The sequence below is a fragment of the Culex quinquefasciatus genome, chromosome 2, assembly GCF_015732765.1.
Source record: "Culex quinquefasciatus strain JHB chromosome 2, VPISU_Cqui_1.0_pri_paternal, whole genome shotgun sequence".
In the NCBI taxonomy this organism is placed as follows: Eukaryota; Metazoa; Arthropoda; class Insecta; order Diptera; family Culicidae; genus Culex; species Culex quinquefasciatus.
In genome coordinates, this window is record NC_051862.1 from 175,069,499 (window position 1) to 175,084,604 (window position 15,106).

The 15,106-nt window shown below is 34.7% G+C and overlaps 1 protein-coding gene across 2 annotated transcripts in view; it reads left to right on the forward strand.

Annotated features, from left to right (window-relative positions):
- The first annotated feature begins 8,175 nt into the window (after positions 1 to 8,175).
- Positions 8,176 to 15,106, forward strand: part of LOC6054720 — a 162,047-nt gene continuing 155,116 nt past the window's right edge. Inside the window, exons 1-2 of one of the 2 annotated variants that reach the window (XM_038256493.1) lie at positions 8,176 to 8,446; positions 9,470 to 9,817. The gene's annotated coding sequence lies outside the window, so the exon portion shown is untranslated. The remainder of the gene's footprint in view (positions 8,447 to 9,469; positions 9,818 to 15,106) is intronic. The other variant, XM_038256492.1, reaches the window with a different exon arrangement.

Here is a 15,106-nt window from a genome sequence, read left to right on the forward strand (position 1 = left end):
TGGTCCCTCAACCCTACAAGAACCATACTTTGAATTTGGTCTTCTCCAGTCATTGGGCATTGTTTCAATTTGTTGCTGTTTTATTCCACAACAGAGAAAGGAGAGAGGTCGTCGGTTTGTGAGGAGATAACTTTTGTTGCTGCGTTCAGGCTTTGAACCACCTCACCGCAACTCATAATAGAACTGGCCAATTAAATTTTGCTCACAGAAAGAAAAGGGGGGAAAACACCAGTAGTCTGCTGGTATGAATAATTGCTTGCTAGGATAGAGATAAGAGAGAAACAATAGCTGGCAGTTGTTGCGGCGGGACCATTTTATGATTTGAAATAATTGAAACAAAAGTGCACAAACAAAGTTGCCAACAATGATGACCATTTTGTGTGGAATCCCGAAATGTTAAGTAAACCATTCCTAGCTAGAGGGTGACGATTCTCGAGATTTTCATTTTCCCGGGAATCGAGAGTTGAATTTGGCCATTTCCTGGGAATTCCCGGGAAACGGGAGTTATTTTTTTGACTATGCCAATAGTGGCAATAATTTAAAAGAAAAGTAAAAAATAAGTTTCTTTAATGGAATTTAAAATTTCCACTTTCTGAATAAGATGATTAGAGAAGAATTGGTTTATTCGAACTTGAACATCGAGCATTGAACATCCAATGTTCAAAACAAACGTAACGCAGATGGGGGGAGGAGGGGGAGGTCAGAGGCCGTTTTACGCTCCATACATTTTTTTTTAAATTTGTATGGAAATTTTGCTACAAGGGGGGGGGGGGGAGAGGGTCTAACAATCATTTTTTTCGTTACGTAATATAATAATGCTCCCTTAGTTTATATAATTTTACTTCGATATTTATAAGTTTAAAATTTAACGGGCATCTCGACCAAATTTCCCGGGAATCGAGAGGTCCAAAAATGGTCGATTTCCCGGGACGGCGACGAGATGCCAAATGAAATTTCAGCAAAAGAAATGTCAGCTTTTTATTGCTGAAAATTCAGTAACCTTTTTTCAGTTTGACAGATCATTTGCTGAATATTTTAGCAATTAATGCTGGGCTTTCAGTTATCATGATTTGATTTTTGAGCCATTCTATGCCAAACTACTGTGATCCTAGACAACAAATTTAGGAAACCTGAAAAAGCAAAGCGACGTCCTGGGAAGCCCCGAAATTCAAGCGGATGTATACATTTTCTTACCTTTTTCCACATTTTTCTTTCAATTAAAAAAAATAAGTGATAGAACTCAATTTAATTTTATTTCATTCAATTTACTGTTCTTATTAAACTTATGAGGTTCATGTCAAGGTCATTTCAGATGATATTAATTTCTGAAGCATTAACAGCTGGTAACACAAATTACCATATTATGGAATGAAAATTAACTATTATAATTTTGAAGAGTTTTTTTAAACGAAAATTGTTTTATACCATTTAAAAATAAGATACCCCTCTCACACGGAAAAAAAAGTGTGCGAGAAATCGTGAATTTCGATTCATGGATTCGTGAACAATTTTGTGCATGATTTCGTGATACCTTTCATGATTTCATGAATTTTATTCATGAAATCGTGCATAAAAATGCACGAATTTATGAATTTTATGCATGGCTAAAATAATTTTACGAATATTCATGAATTTTCCTTCATGAAATCATGCATATCACTATTCATGATTTCATGACTGATTTTCATGAAGTCATGACTAAACTTCATGAATTCATGAGAAATATTCATGATTTTACGATTATTTATGCATGCGTAAATTTTACGTCGTAAAATTTTATTCGCGAATTTATGAATCATGTTTTTCATGATTTCATGAAAGTTTACATGATTTCATGAATAAAATGCATGAATTCGTGCATAACATTCATGGGTTTATGATTTTTTATCCATGTTTATGACGAGTGATCTTGATCAATCAAGAACAGTTTCGCTCGAACTGTCAAGCTTGTTTTTCGCTTGCCAGTTCAGCCGCGTGTTTATTTGAAACGAAGTCAATCGCGTTGTGACTTGTCGCGTCCTGTTGTGTTTGCCGGTGAAAGTGACCGTGATTTGTGGACCCGGGATTTGGTGGTGCTGTCCACGGAACCGGGAAAAGATCTGCGGCCGTTCCGTTGGAAATGGCAACGGAGCCAAGGGCTAGCAGGAAGAGGACCGAGTGGCAGGAGGAGGACCGAGCGCCGGAGGAGTAACAAGGTAAGAGTGAGAACAATCTGCAAAAGACAGAACAGTTCCCGGTTTGTTCACGTGTTTGTTTTGATTGCCGAATCAAGGGGAACATGGTCCATAAGACAGTTCCCGTGTTTTATCTCCGCGTGTGACAGTTTCTTGGTCGCGGACTCGTAGGGATTTCGTTTTTCTGTCAATTGCCGGGGCATTCTACGCGTGTGACAGACAGTGAGGTTTGTTTTGGGTTTGTAAACTAAAAAATCCCGTTTTTTATCGGTTCCCGTGGATGCGCTGAGTGACATTTCAGCGCTTTGTTTTGAGCTAAGTATTTCAAGTATTTTAAATATTCAAAGTGTTTAAAGTTTGTTGAGTGTTTAAATAATTTTAAGCATTTAATTTTTTCTAGGTATTTTAATATTGTAAGTATTAATAATATTATAAGAATTTGAAATATTTATTTTTTAAATATGTTAAATATGCTAATGATTTTTAGTATATTTATTTTTTTAAAGTATTTTAATATTATATGTTTTTAATGTTTTTTAGTATTTCAAGTATTTGTAATAATTTGAGTGTTTAAAGTTTGTTAAGTATTTAAATAATTTTAAGAATTGATTTTTTTCTAGGTATTTAAATATTTTAAGTACTTAAAATATTTTAAGTATTTGAAATATTTATTTTTCAAGTGTGAATCAAAGTAATTTCATTTTTTCAGGTACTTTAATATTCTACGTTTTTTCAATTATTTGAGATATTTAAATTGAATAAAACTTGATCAGTATTGAAATAATTTTAAGCATTTATTTTTTTCTAGGTATTTTATTATTTTAAGTATATCAAATATGTTAAGCTTATGAAAGATGTTTTTTTTAAAGTATGTTGAGTATGTTGATAATTTTAATATTGTAAGTATTTAAAGTTTTTTTTTAATATTTAACATATTTAAAGTATTTTAAGTATTTTAAGGATTTCATGGTATTTTAAGTATTTTAAGTATTTTTAGTATTTTATGTTATTTATGTATTTCAAGTATTTCAAGTATTTTAAGTATTTGGAGTTTTTAAGTATTTTAAGTATTTTAGGTATTTTAAGTAATGTAAGTTTTTTAAGTATTGTAAGTAATGTAATTATTTTAAATATTTTAAGTATTTTGAGTATTTTAAGTATTTAAAGTATTTAAAGTATTTAAAGTATTTAAAGTATTTAAAGTATTTAAAGTATTTAAAGTATTTAAAGTATTTAAAGTATTTAAAGTATTTAAAGTATTTAAAGTATTTAAAGTATTTAAAGTATTTAAAGTATTTAAAGTATTTAAAGTATTTAAAGTATTTAAAGTATTTAAAGTATTAAAAATATTTAAAGTATTTAAAGTATTTAAAGTATTTAAAGTATTTAAAGTATTTAAAGTATTTAAAGTATTTAAAGTATTTAAAGTATTTAAAGTATTTAAAGTATTTAAAGTATTTAAAGTATTTAAAGTATTTAAAGTATTTAAAGTATTTAAAGTATTTAAAGTATTCAAAGTATTTAAAGTATTTAAAGTATTTAAAGTATTTAAAATATTTAAAGTATTTAAAGTATTTAAAGTATTTAAAGTATTTAAAGTAATTAAAGTATTTAAAGTATTTAAAGTATTTTAATTATTTCAAGTGTTTTAAGTATTTTAAGTATTTAAAGTATTTAAAGTATTTTAAGTATTTTAAGTATTTTAAGTATTTTAAGTATTTTAAGTATTTTAAGTATTTTAAGTATTTTAAGTATTTTAAGTATTTTATTTTTTTTAAGTATTTTAAGTATTTTAAGTATTTTAAGTATTTTTAGTATTTTTAGTATTTTTAGTATTTTTAGTATTTTTAGTATTTTTAGTATTTTTAGTATTTTTAGTATTTTTAGTATTTTAAGTATTTTAAGTATTTTAAGTATTTTAAGTATTTTAAGTATTTTAAGTATTTTAAGTATTTTTAGGATTTTTAGTTTTTTTAGTATTTTAAGTATTTTAATTATTTTAAGTATTTAAAGTATTTAAAGTATTTAAAGTATTTAAAGTATCGGTAACCGGTGACCGGTTCCAAAGTGGCCAGGTTGGGCCAGAGTACGTTGGCATCACATAAAATGGCCACAGTTTTAAATTTCATGAATTTTGATATGTCACATGATAGGGTTCCTTGCACATTCCGAAGCGTCCCCAGTGACCACCGGTAACCGGTGACCTGTTCTGAAGTGACCAGGTTGGGCCAGAGTACATTGGCATCACATACAATGGCCACAGTTTTAAATTTCATGAATTTTGATATGTCACAAGACAGGGTTCCTTGCACATTCCGAAATGTCCCCAGTGACCATCGGTAGCCGGTGACCGGTTCCAAAGTTGCCAGGTGGGGCCAGAGTACATTGGCATCACATACAATGGCCACAGTTTTAAATTTCATGAATTTTGATATGTCACAAGACAGGGTTCCTTGCACATTCCGAAATGTCCCCAGGGACCATCGGTAACCGGTGACCGGTTCCAAAGTGGCCAGGTGGGGCCAGAGTACATTGGCATCACATACAATGGCCACAGTTTTAAATTTCATGAATTTTGATGTGTCACAAGACAGGGTTTTTTGCACATTCCGAAATGTCCCCAGGGACCATCGGTAACCGGTAATCGGTTCCAAGGTGGCCAGATGAAGCCAGAGTACATTGGCATCACATACAATGGCCATAGTTTTAAATTTCATGAATTTTGATATGTCACATGACTGGGTTCCTTGCACATTCCGAAATGTCCCCAGGGACCATCGGTAACCGGTGACCGGTTCCAAAGTGGCCAGGTGGGGCCAGAGTACATTGGCATCACATACAATGGCCACAGTTTTAAATTTCATGAATTTTGATGTGTCACAAGACAGGGTTTTTTGCACATTCCGAAATGTCCCCAGGGACCATCGGTAACCGGTAATCGGTTCCAAGGTGGCCAGATGAAGCCAGAGTACATTGGCATCACATACAATGGCCATAGTTTTAAATTTCATGAATTTTGATATGTCACATGACAGGGTTCCTTGCACATTCCGAAGTGTCCCCAGTGATCACCGGTAACCGGTGACCGGTTCCATAGTGGCCAGGTGGGGACAGAGTACATTGGTATCCCATAAAATGTCCTCCGTTTTTTCACAAAACAGGGTTCCTTGTCAATTCCGATATGTCCCCCAGTGGCACGATATGGTAAATGTACAGAAAAAGCAATCCGGAAATTGTGAAAATCGTACCATGAAATCGTGAATATTACGAGTTTTACTTTACGAATTTTTGAACTATGCATATTGGGCACGAATAAACCAGGAGCCGTGAATAAATATGCATGATTAAACATGCCCGAATACACTCGTAAACGTGAATTAAATTCATGATTTCATAAAAAAAAATCACGAATTCATGAAATTTATGCATGATTTCATGAAGTTTATACATGATTTCACGAATTTTTTTTACGCCTTCAAAAATAAACCATAAAAAATATTCCAGAACTCATGAATTTTGTGCACGAATTCATGCATAAAAATTCATGATTTCATGAATTTTATGCATGAAATCATGATTTTTTATTCACGAGGTATATTTTTTTGACCGTAATCATGAATTTTTATTCATAAAATCGTGAATATTTTTCACGACTTCATGCATCCATTTCATGAAATCATGAACATTATTCACGTTTACGAGTGAAATCGGTCATGGAAAGTCATGCATATTTATTCACGATTCCTGGATAATTCGTGCCCAATATGCATAGTTCAAAAATTCGTAAAGCAAAAATCGCGATATTCACGATTTCGTGGTACGATTTGCATGATTTCCGGAACACTTTTTTTTCCGTGCACCAAGATCAAAATTGAGTTTTTTTTTCGTAATAGTTTACTCTTGATTTACCATCATTCAAAAAATTGGTTAATTAGGTTGATTAGTTTAAAATGGTCCAATTTTCAATGTTCAAAAATGAAACATTTGTGAAGTTTTATAATATTTTGAATTTATCGAAAATTGTTCTGATCTTGGTTCTGATTAATATTCCTCAACAAAATTGTATAAAATAGCAACATAAATGATCAAAATAAGTACGAGGGTCAATTATTTCCTTATACGCTTGCAGAAAAAAACAAATTCAAGAAAATATATAAATATTCTAAATTCATAGGCTGTCTTGCGATTTAAACACACTAAAAAAATCATTAGTATTTTTTGGGCAGGGTTATTTTTCTATTCACAGTGTTTGGACAGCGAGTAAAATGAACCCATGCTTCAAAACTATCAAATTGCTATTGCATACGGCTCTGTGAACAGTTTGAGAGAATATGATAAAGAATAATATTGAGACGACGTTGAATCCAGAACTAATATTACTTGTTTTAGCTCATGAATAAAAAAGCCTTAAAAATCTGATTTTACGCTTGAAATATCATTGTTATGAAATCACAACTAAAAGTTTTTAGATATTTGGAGCGAGATTTCAAAATATGTTTTTTTTTTTGACACCTTGTATATAATACGAAGTAGTTTTTTAATGATTCAGCTTAGTGAATGACTTTGGCTAAAATAATGTTCATAGCAATTAAAGTAGTTTAAACGCTATTAAAACCTCAAACGCCCGTGTTAGCTCAAGTGTAAATTCTTTACATTAAACTGCTAACTGTTAACACTTTCAAACAAATTAACCAAATTCTTCTTGCAGAACCCTCTTTGAGACATCGAAAGATTATTTTTTTTTTCAATTTTCATCCAATTTTTTAATTGTAAACAAAATCGTAAAAAAAACTTAATTTTGATCTTGGAAGAAAGGGATACCTTATTTTCAAATGATATAACAACAATTTTCGTTTAAAAAACTAATCAGAATTATAATAGTTAATTTTCATTCCAAAATATCGTAATTTTCGTTGCTTAACAAATTAACATGTTTTGAAAGTTTCAGAAACAAGTATTATCTGAAATTTACCTGGAGTAAATGAATTCAATAAAATAAAATTGATTTTTTCATAACTATTTTTGTAAATTAAAAAAAAATGGCTCAAGTTAGGAAAATGCAAACTTCCGCCTGAATTTCGGGAATTCCCGGGAAATTTACAAATTTCCCGGGAAACGGGAAATATTTTTTTCCGGGAATTCCCGGGAATTTTTTTCCCGGGACGGGAAGTTGGACGCTCTACTAACACTTTTAAAAAAGGCCAAATGTTCAATATTGCAGCCATAAGCACAAATTACATGTAACACAAATCTTGGAGCAAAAGCTTAGGTTCATGTGCTCCATTAACACACAAAATCTGCACAAAACAGTATGACGAAATTTTGTGTACAACCTAACTTGGAATTTTCAATTAAGCTACTGTAGTTGCAGTCCTCCTCCAAATTTTTTGACGACTGATTGCGACTAGAAAATTGCTGTTCTGCATTTAGACGCATCCATGTCTAATCCCTGATCCTTCAAATAGCCTCTTTTGAAATTAGTGAGTAATAATTATAATTATATGATCGAAAAATTTATTTATTTTTATTTTATTTTTTTTTCAATCGATTAAAAAAAATACATAGAACTTAATCAAAAGTTTAGCGCTAACATTTTTAAAAATAGTCTGATTCAAGTGTCATTTTCCTATAATTTCGCAACCGACCTGTGATAATTGCTTCCAATATTCACGCATTCACTCTCATAAAAACATACCAAAGCAAATGAACACAGGGCGGGCTTTTTCGTATTCATTCTACAGTGAACACCAAACTCTCCACCACGAACTTTCCAACTCACCAAAAATCCTCTCCCACAGCATCCTTCAAACGCTCTCTCCACCAATGACTGCCCCGATCTCTTCAATGACTGCACGCGACGGATGCTGCTGCCCCCAAACGGCGCTGTTTACTCCCATCAGACTCTTCGCAATGCTGTCAGTCGTTCTCCACCAGCCCAGGTTATCCTGGTCGGCTGCCCCAACGCGTCGACGTTGGCCTAGGCTCAGTCTGGCTCCAGACATCACCGCGGATGGTGGGGCTTTTTTTCGGTGGGGCGCGCGCACTCGACTCGTACCGGAACTTGTTCGGCAGGACTACTATTACAGCGGTGGCGGGTTCTTGGTGCGTGACGGCGGACCTGCAGTGAGACTGTAAACAAAGCTGGATTCGTCGTCGTCAGCTGGGCACGTCTTCGTGGACGGGATGTTTTCTTTTAAAGTGTGAAGAACTAGAGAGTGCAAAGGAAAACCATTAGACGTGAAGTTTTTGGGACGGAGACCAACGGAAAAGAAGTGAGTGACGAAGCTTGTTTGAGAGGGGGGGTTTAAAGGGGAGGTCGTAGAATGAAGTGGGTGCGGGATGGTCGCCTCTGCTCTTCTTTTTCAAGGATCACAATAATAATTCAGTTTATATTGTTAGCGGAGGGATAGTTAAGGGAGGGTCGATGATGATAAGGAGGGTGTTCCAAGGGATGATGCTGTAGAGAGGTTCGTTAGTGGCGCGCCAACTGAAGCATCCGGGGTGGGGAAAAAAGGGCAAAAGTTCAAGAAGTGTGTACATGTGTAGGTGTGTATGGAGACCGGGATGATCCGAGTTTCCTTCTTTACTCTTCGGCGGGTGGCTGTGGGAGCTTTCAGGAAGGTTCAAGTGTCACGGTTATCTGAATGGATGTGTAAAGCGAAACTCTGCTCTTGCTGCATGGTAATATAATTATAGCGTAAAGTTTGCCCCCGTGTTAAGAGTATCCGGATCATCCCGGAGATGTAGTTGTTTGGAGGTTGTAATAAAATATGCACACACTCGGTTTCGGAATCGCGAGAATTACGATACCATGATAGAGAGTACCCAACCTCAGCACAATATGTCGCTTTATGCTGGCGGCAACTTATAATGAAGTGATGTAAATGTGGCACGATGTTTAGCATACTAAAATTTGAAACGGTGTACAATCCCTTCAGCATTGAATCTTCCTAGTACACGAAGGAAAATCCAAGTGGGGCACGACAGGCATTTAATGAAAATCATAATTTAACAGTTTCCACAACCCCTCTGAGGACGCGCGCTCCAAACGAAATTAAAAGCTCAAGTGTTCCCAGGAATTGCGAAATTAAAATGTGTGTCACAGGCGGAGAAGAATTTGTCGTCGTCGTCCTAGCGTTCTGGAATGCCAGCCCCAGTCCCCAAAGCAGCTCCCAGCAATAGTGCACGACCATAAAGCTCCCGGGCAAAAAGGGCAATAATCATAAAACGGTAGAATTCCTTCCCCCTCCCCCCCCTCAATCAGAGATTACCATTGTTGACCTTCTCTCTTCAAGATCTTTGAAGAGGACTCCTCTTTCCCGAAACAGAAAAAAAACAAGAATCCTCGTAATCCTAATCTGCAAGTGTCTGGTGTGTCGTGTCGGGACAAAAGCTGCTGCCAAGAGGACACACAGAAATCGACACCGGCAGCAACGGACATCAACAAGGATTACGCGCGTGCGATAATGCAGTGGACCGTAACTTGTACGGTTTTACGAGGACGAGGACGGGCACTTTTCCGGATTTTCTGCTGCTCGTAGTAGGAGTCAGACATCGCATCGTTGTGCAGGCGGAGGAAGCTGATCAGCCGAAATCAGCAGGACAGTGGCTGGCATCACTAGCAGAGGCAGCAGAACAAATATGTAAGTGAATTTTGACAGGGGAAACTAGAGTGGATTGGATTTGACGGGGTGACGATGCGACGCGTTCGTTGGTTGATTTCGGCGAATTGTAGGGAAAATCGGAACGGAAAGAATCAATTCTGGATTTTTTAAAGACCAATTCGAATAATGAAATTACTCAGTGAATCATACTCATTTCAAAAGAGTAGGCAAAAGGCACAATGCATGTAAAATGTCAGTTTTTTTATAATTAAGACTTAATTTTTATGTGAGTTCTGTGTATTCCAGTGTTATAAAAAATGTCATAAAGATGAAATTTACATATTTAAAAACTGAGGAAAAAATCTAAATCGATAAGTATCATAGACTCAGTGAGTCTGCAATCGGTTCTAAACCTTCTTTTATGCCGGTACCTAAAGTCATATAGTTCAAGTAGGCTGGTACCACTGTTGAGAATCGCTGCTCTACTCCTCACGTAAACATCCACTGACGTAAGCAAAATCAAGCAAAACAATGTAAATGGGCCCAAGTTGAAGTGTAAACAAACAGTTTTCCTGCTCAAGTTTTCAAATCTCTTTGGGTGATCTCTCGATAGTATTTCCACAGAGTAAAAAAAAAAATATATCAAGTTTAATGAAATGAATTAAGATAAAACTAGAATCAATCATTTATGGTCATTTATGGTTATTTGTAATGTTATCAATACCACTTCTAATGATAACACCACATTTGTTAAACTGTTTTGAATTTATATTGCTTTGGAGTTCTTTTAAACTACCGTAAACCGGGGCTGTCTCACGGCTACTTAATGTTTTTACTAAAAGTTTTTTTTTCAATAGTGCTTTAAAAATAGTCTCTTTGAAAGTGTTATTTTAAAATCCGGGGTGACTTTCATAGTCACTGTGCTTCTTACCAATTTCAGTCTATAAGTGTGAATATTAAATTCATTACGCCAAATTAACCATTGATAAGGTCACTTTGAATCTTTAATTTGAAAAATTCACTATTGAATTTATTCAACTTAAACTAGGTATTAAATTCAATATTTTTTTGTAAAATGTATAAGAATGGCAGATTCTTGGGCAGATTAAATAAATAAAAATTTCTTAATTTGATCAACATAAATAGGAAAATGTATTTTTCATAAAAATAGGAAATTTTGTTGTAACCAAAACCAATTTTGTACCATGCCTTTTTATGCTTTAAAATTGAGAAACTCTCTACGAAATCGGCCGATTTTGACCATTTTTATTTTTTGTAATTTTTTATTTGGCTCAAACTTTGTGGGGGCCTTTCCTATGACCAAATAAGCTGTTTTGTGTCATTGGTTCACCCATACAAGTCTCCATACAATTTTGGTTGCTGCCCATACAAAAATGGTATGTATATATTCAAAAAGCTGTAACTTTTGAGTGAATTTTCTGATCAATTTGGTGTCTTGGGCAAAGTTGTAGGTATTGTTGAGGACAATTGAGAAAAAATAGGTACACGGATTTTTTTTGCAGATTTTTTAATCAACTTTTTTTCACTAAAACTCAATTTCCCAAAATACACATTTTTGATTTTCGAGATTTTTTGATATGTTTTAGGGGACAAAAATCCGCAACTTTTGAGCCATAGAAAAACATGGTCAAAAAATCTGCCGCAAAGTTTTGAATTTTTGAAAAAATAGTGATTTTTGGAAAAAATCGAAATTTTATGCAAAAACTAATTTGACGATATTTTTAAATGCAAAATTTAATTTGCAATCGAAAAGTACATCACAGATTTTTTTGATAAGGGCTCCGTTTTCAAGATATAGCCACCGAAAGTTTGATTTTAGCGAAATATTTGCAGTTTTTCGATTTTTAAAAATAGTGACCATGAGCGACCATTTCTAAAAATATTTTTTTTTTAAGTTTTAAGAAACATTGAAGATTGGACCTCGGGTTGCTGAGATACAGCCGCTTTAAGAGCGAGTTTTTCACCGATGTGAAACAGGTCGTATCGAGGTGCTCCGATTTGGATGAAACTTTCAGGGTTTGTTTGTCTATACATGAGATGAACTCATGCCAAATATGAGCCCTCTACGACAAAGGGAAGTGGGGCAAAACGGGCATTGAAGTTTGAGGTCCAAAACACATGAAAAATCGTAAAATTACTCGCATTTCCGTAAAACTTTATCAATTCCAACTCTCTAAGATGCATTCGAATGGACTTTTGAAGCCCTTTAAAATGTGCTATAGACATCCAGGATTGTTTTGACTTTTTCTCATAGCTTTTGCAAATTACTGTTAAAAATGGATTTTTTTAAAACCTCAATATCTTTTGGCACCAACCTCCAACAACCATACTCCCGTAGGTCAAAAGTTAGGGAATTTCATGGACTATAAGCCTACGGTATTAACTTTTTGGCCAATCGCAGTTTTTCTCATAGTTTTAAGATTTTTCAAGAACAAACATTTTACAATGTTAGTTTTTGCCCTGTAGGCCAAGAAGACGACACTTTTTGGTCTCAATTTTGACATATTCGGAATCCTCGGACAATTTTACATTAGATTGAGGTGTTGGAATTTTGAATTTGATTGAAAAAAATGCCATTTAGAATGAATTACTTGAATTACTACTTGATACACCATTTCCGGAGCAACATTTGAAAAGGGCGCATAAGCATTTTGACAGCTAGAACTATTTTGCAAATTCCGAAACAACAGGTAACTATTTAACAAAACTCGCTACGTTAGATGGTAGCTGAGAAGGCCAGCTATTGTTTAACACATCGAGGTTTGTGAAAAAGTTACCTGTTGGCTTGGAATTTGCAAAATTGTTCAAGATGTCAAAATGCTTATCCGCCCTTTTCTCGTGTTACTCCAGATTTGACGTTTTGATCACAGGGTAAATAAGATCTATTTCTTTTTTCAAAAATGGTTTATTTAATTATTTTTTAAATCAAAATTAAAACTCCAATACTTCTAACTTACGTGAAATTGTCCGAGGATTCCGAATACGTCAAAATTGAGACCAAAAAGTGCCGTCTTCTTGGCCTACAGGGCAAAAACTAACGTTGTAAAATGTTTGTTCTAGAAAAATCGTAAAACTATGAGAAAAACTGCGATTGGCCAAAAAGTTAATATCGTAGGCTTATAGTCCATGTAATTACCTATCTTTTGACCTACGGGAGTATGGGTGTTGGAGGCTGTTGCAAAAAGTTATTAAGGTTTTAAAAAAATCAATTTTTAACAGTAATTTGCAAAAGCTATGAGAAAATGTCAAACCAATCCTGGATGTCTATAGCACATTTTGAAGGGCTTCAAAATACCTTTTGAATGCATCTTAGAGAGTTGGAATTGATGGAGTTTTACGGAAATGCGAGCAATTCTAAGATTTTTCATATGTTTTGGACCTCAAACTTCAATGCCCGTTTTACCCCACTTCCCTTTATCGTAGAGGGCTCATATTTGACATGAGTTCATCTCATGTATAGACAAACAAAACCTGAAAGTTTCATCCAAATCGGAGCACCTCGATACGACCTCTAGAACAAACCGAGCAGAATCTACAAATACTGCCTCTTAAGAAAAAGAAACACGAAAATTGAAGTTTTCTAAGGCTCACCAAAACAACCCACTATTTTCTAATGTTGATATCTCAGCAAATAATGGTCCGATTTTCAATGTTAAAACATGAAACATTCGTGAAATTTTCCGATCTTTCAAAAAAAAATATTTTGACAAAAATTAAATCAAAACTAGCTTTTTAAATGGGCGTAATATTCAATGTTTGGCCCTTTTCAATTGTTAGTCTAGATTTAAAAATTTTAAAGATATATATATTTTTTTAAATCTTTTCTGCAAAGTGAACATTTTAAAGGTTTAATATTATATTCTTTTCGTTGTAAATTTATGTCAATTTATGTTGAATACATAAAATCACACATGAAACGATGAATTGATTTCAAAACCTAACCAACAATTTGTCAATTGATGGACCCAGACAATGTTTTCAACCAAGCTTTAACAAGAAAGTCTGAGAAGATTTAGGAAAAGATCTTTTTAAGAGCATCGTTACAGCTCTTCTCGCTGAGGAAGCAAAAAAAAACAGAGTAAATTTTCACATACGATGAGACCAACTGAAATTATTATTTAACCTTATAACACCAGGTGTTCTCATGTAAGTGACATTCCACAAAACGAATGATGGAGACGCATGGTGATCGATTCAACTAAACATTTTCTAGTTGAATGTTCGGTTGATGCTTTTGAATTATCACCGATCTTTGTGAATTTAGCAAATCAATAAAAAGATGTTTGCATTTTCAAAATTCAATCTGGTTTTCCTATTTTCTTCTTTCACGCTTTCCGTGCCCAAACCCTATCGACCTCACAGCGAGTGAGAAACTGTGAAAAAACTTTGTGCACTCTGACGCATCGTTTAACTGAATCGTCATCACTGCCTGACTTTCCAACTTCGACCCGCGCTTTTGGCAGTCGGGGAGAAAAAAAAAATGCCCCCAAAAAATGATCATGCCCCCAGAGGGACTGAACAAGCTTTCCACCACCCCAAAACGAATTCCCCTCACAAACAGGAAAATTGTTTCTCATTTTATTACTCCGGAAAATCGTTCGCCCCTTGCCACTCTTTCTTTTTTTTAACAGTTTGTGAAATCCCAACCAACAGTTTTGCGCGCGCGAATAAAAAGACGAACACTTGGAACAAATTTTGGGTCATGTTGCCAATTTCTTCGAAATGCGCGCGCGTTCGGATTTGCTGACAGGGGTATTTTCCTCCAGGGTTGTTAAATCGAATCACCGTGTTTAATGCGGTGGATGGGATTGTTGGGAGCAATTGGGTACGTTTGCGTGTTGTTTAGAATTTTAGTTAGGTTTGTGCAGTTGAAAGGTAGTTTTGAGAGTTAACAAAGAGTGCGATTTAAGAAAGATTCGTAAGATAAGTTGAATCATAGTGAAATTTATTTTTAAACATAAGTATAAACATAACTCTCATCATTCCATCAAAAACTTGTTCAACTGCACTGCATGTTATGAAGCCGAACATTAAATTTACGCTAACACCGCAAAGAGGATTCTGCAGTTTCAGACAGCAAAAAAAAAACAGCAAAATCCGCGGAACGACGTGCAAAGTAGGGAACATTTTTTGTCACCAAATAAACATCGAGCGTTCACGAAACCCCTCGAAGGCCTTTGGCCCCATGCTGTGGCTCTAAACACGTGTTTTAAAAATCCTCTACTGCTTCCACGAGCCAACAAACCAACCACCCCTAATACCCAGGGCTGGGTGATGGAGGCCACTACTGGCTTTTCATTGGAATGT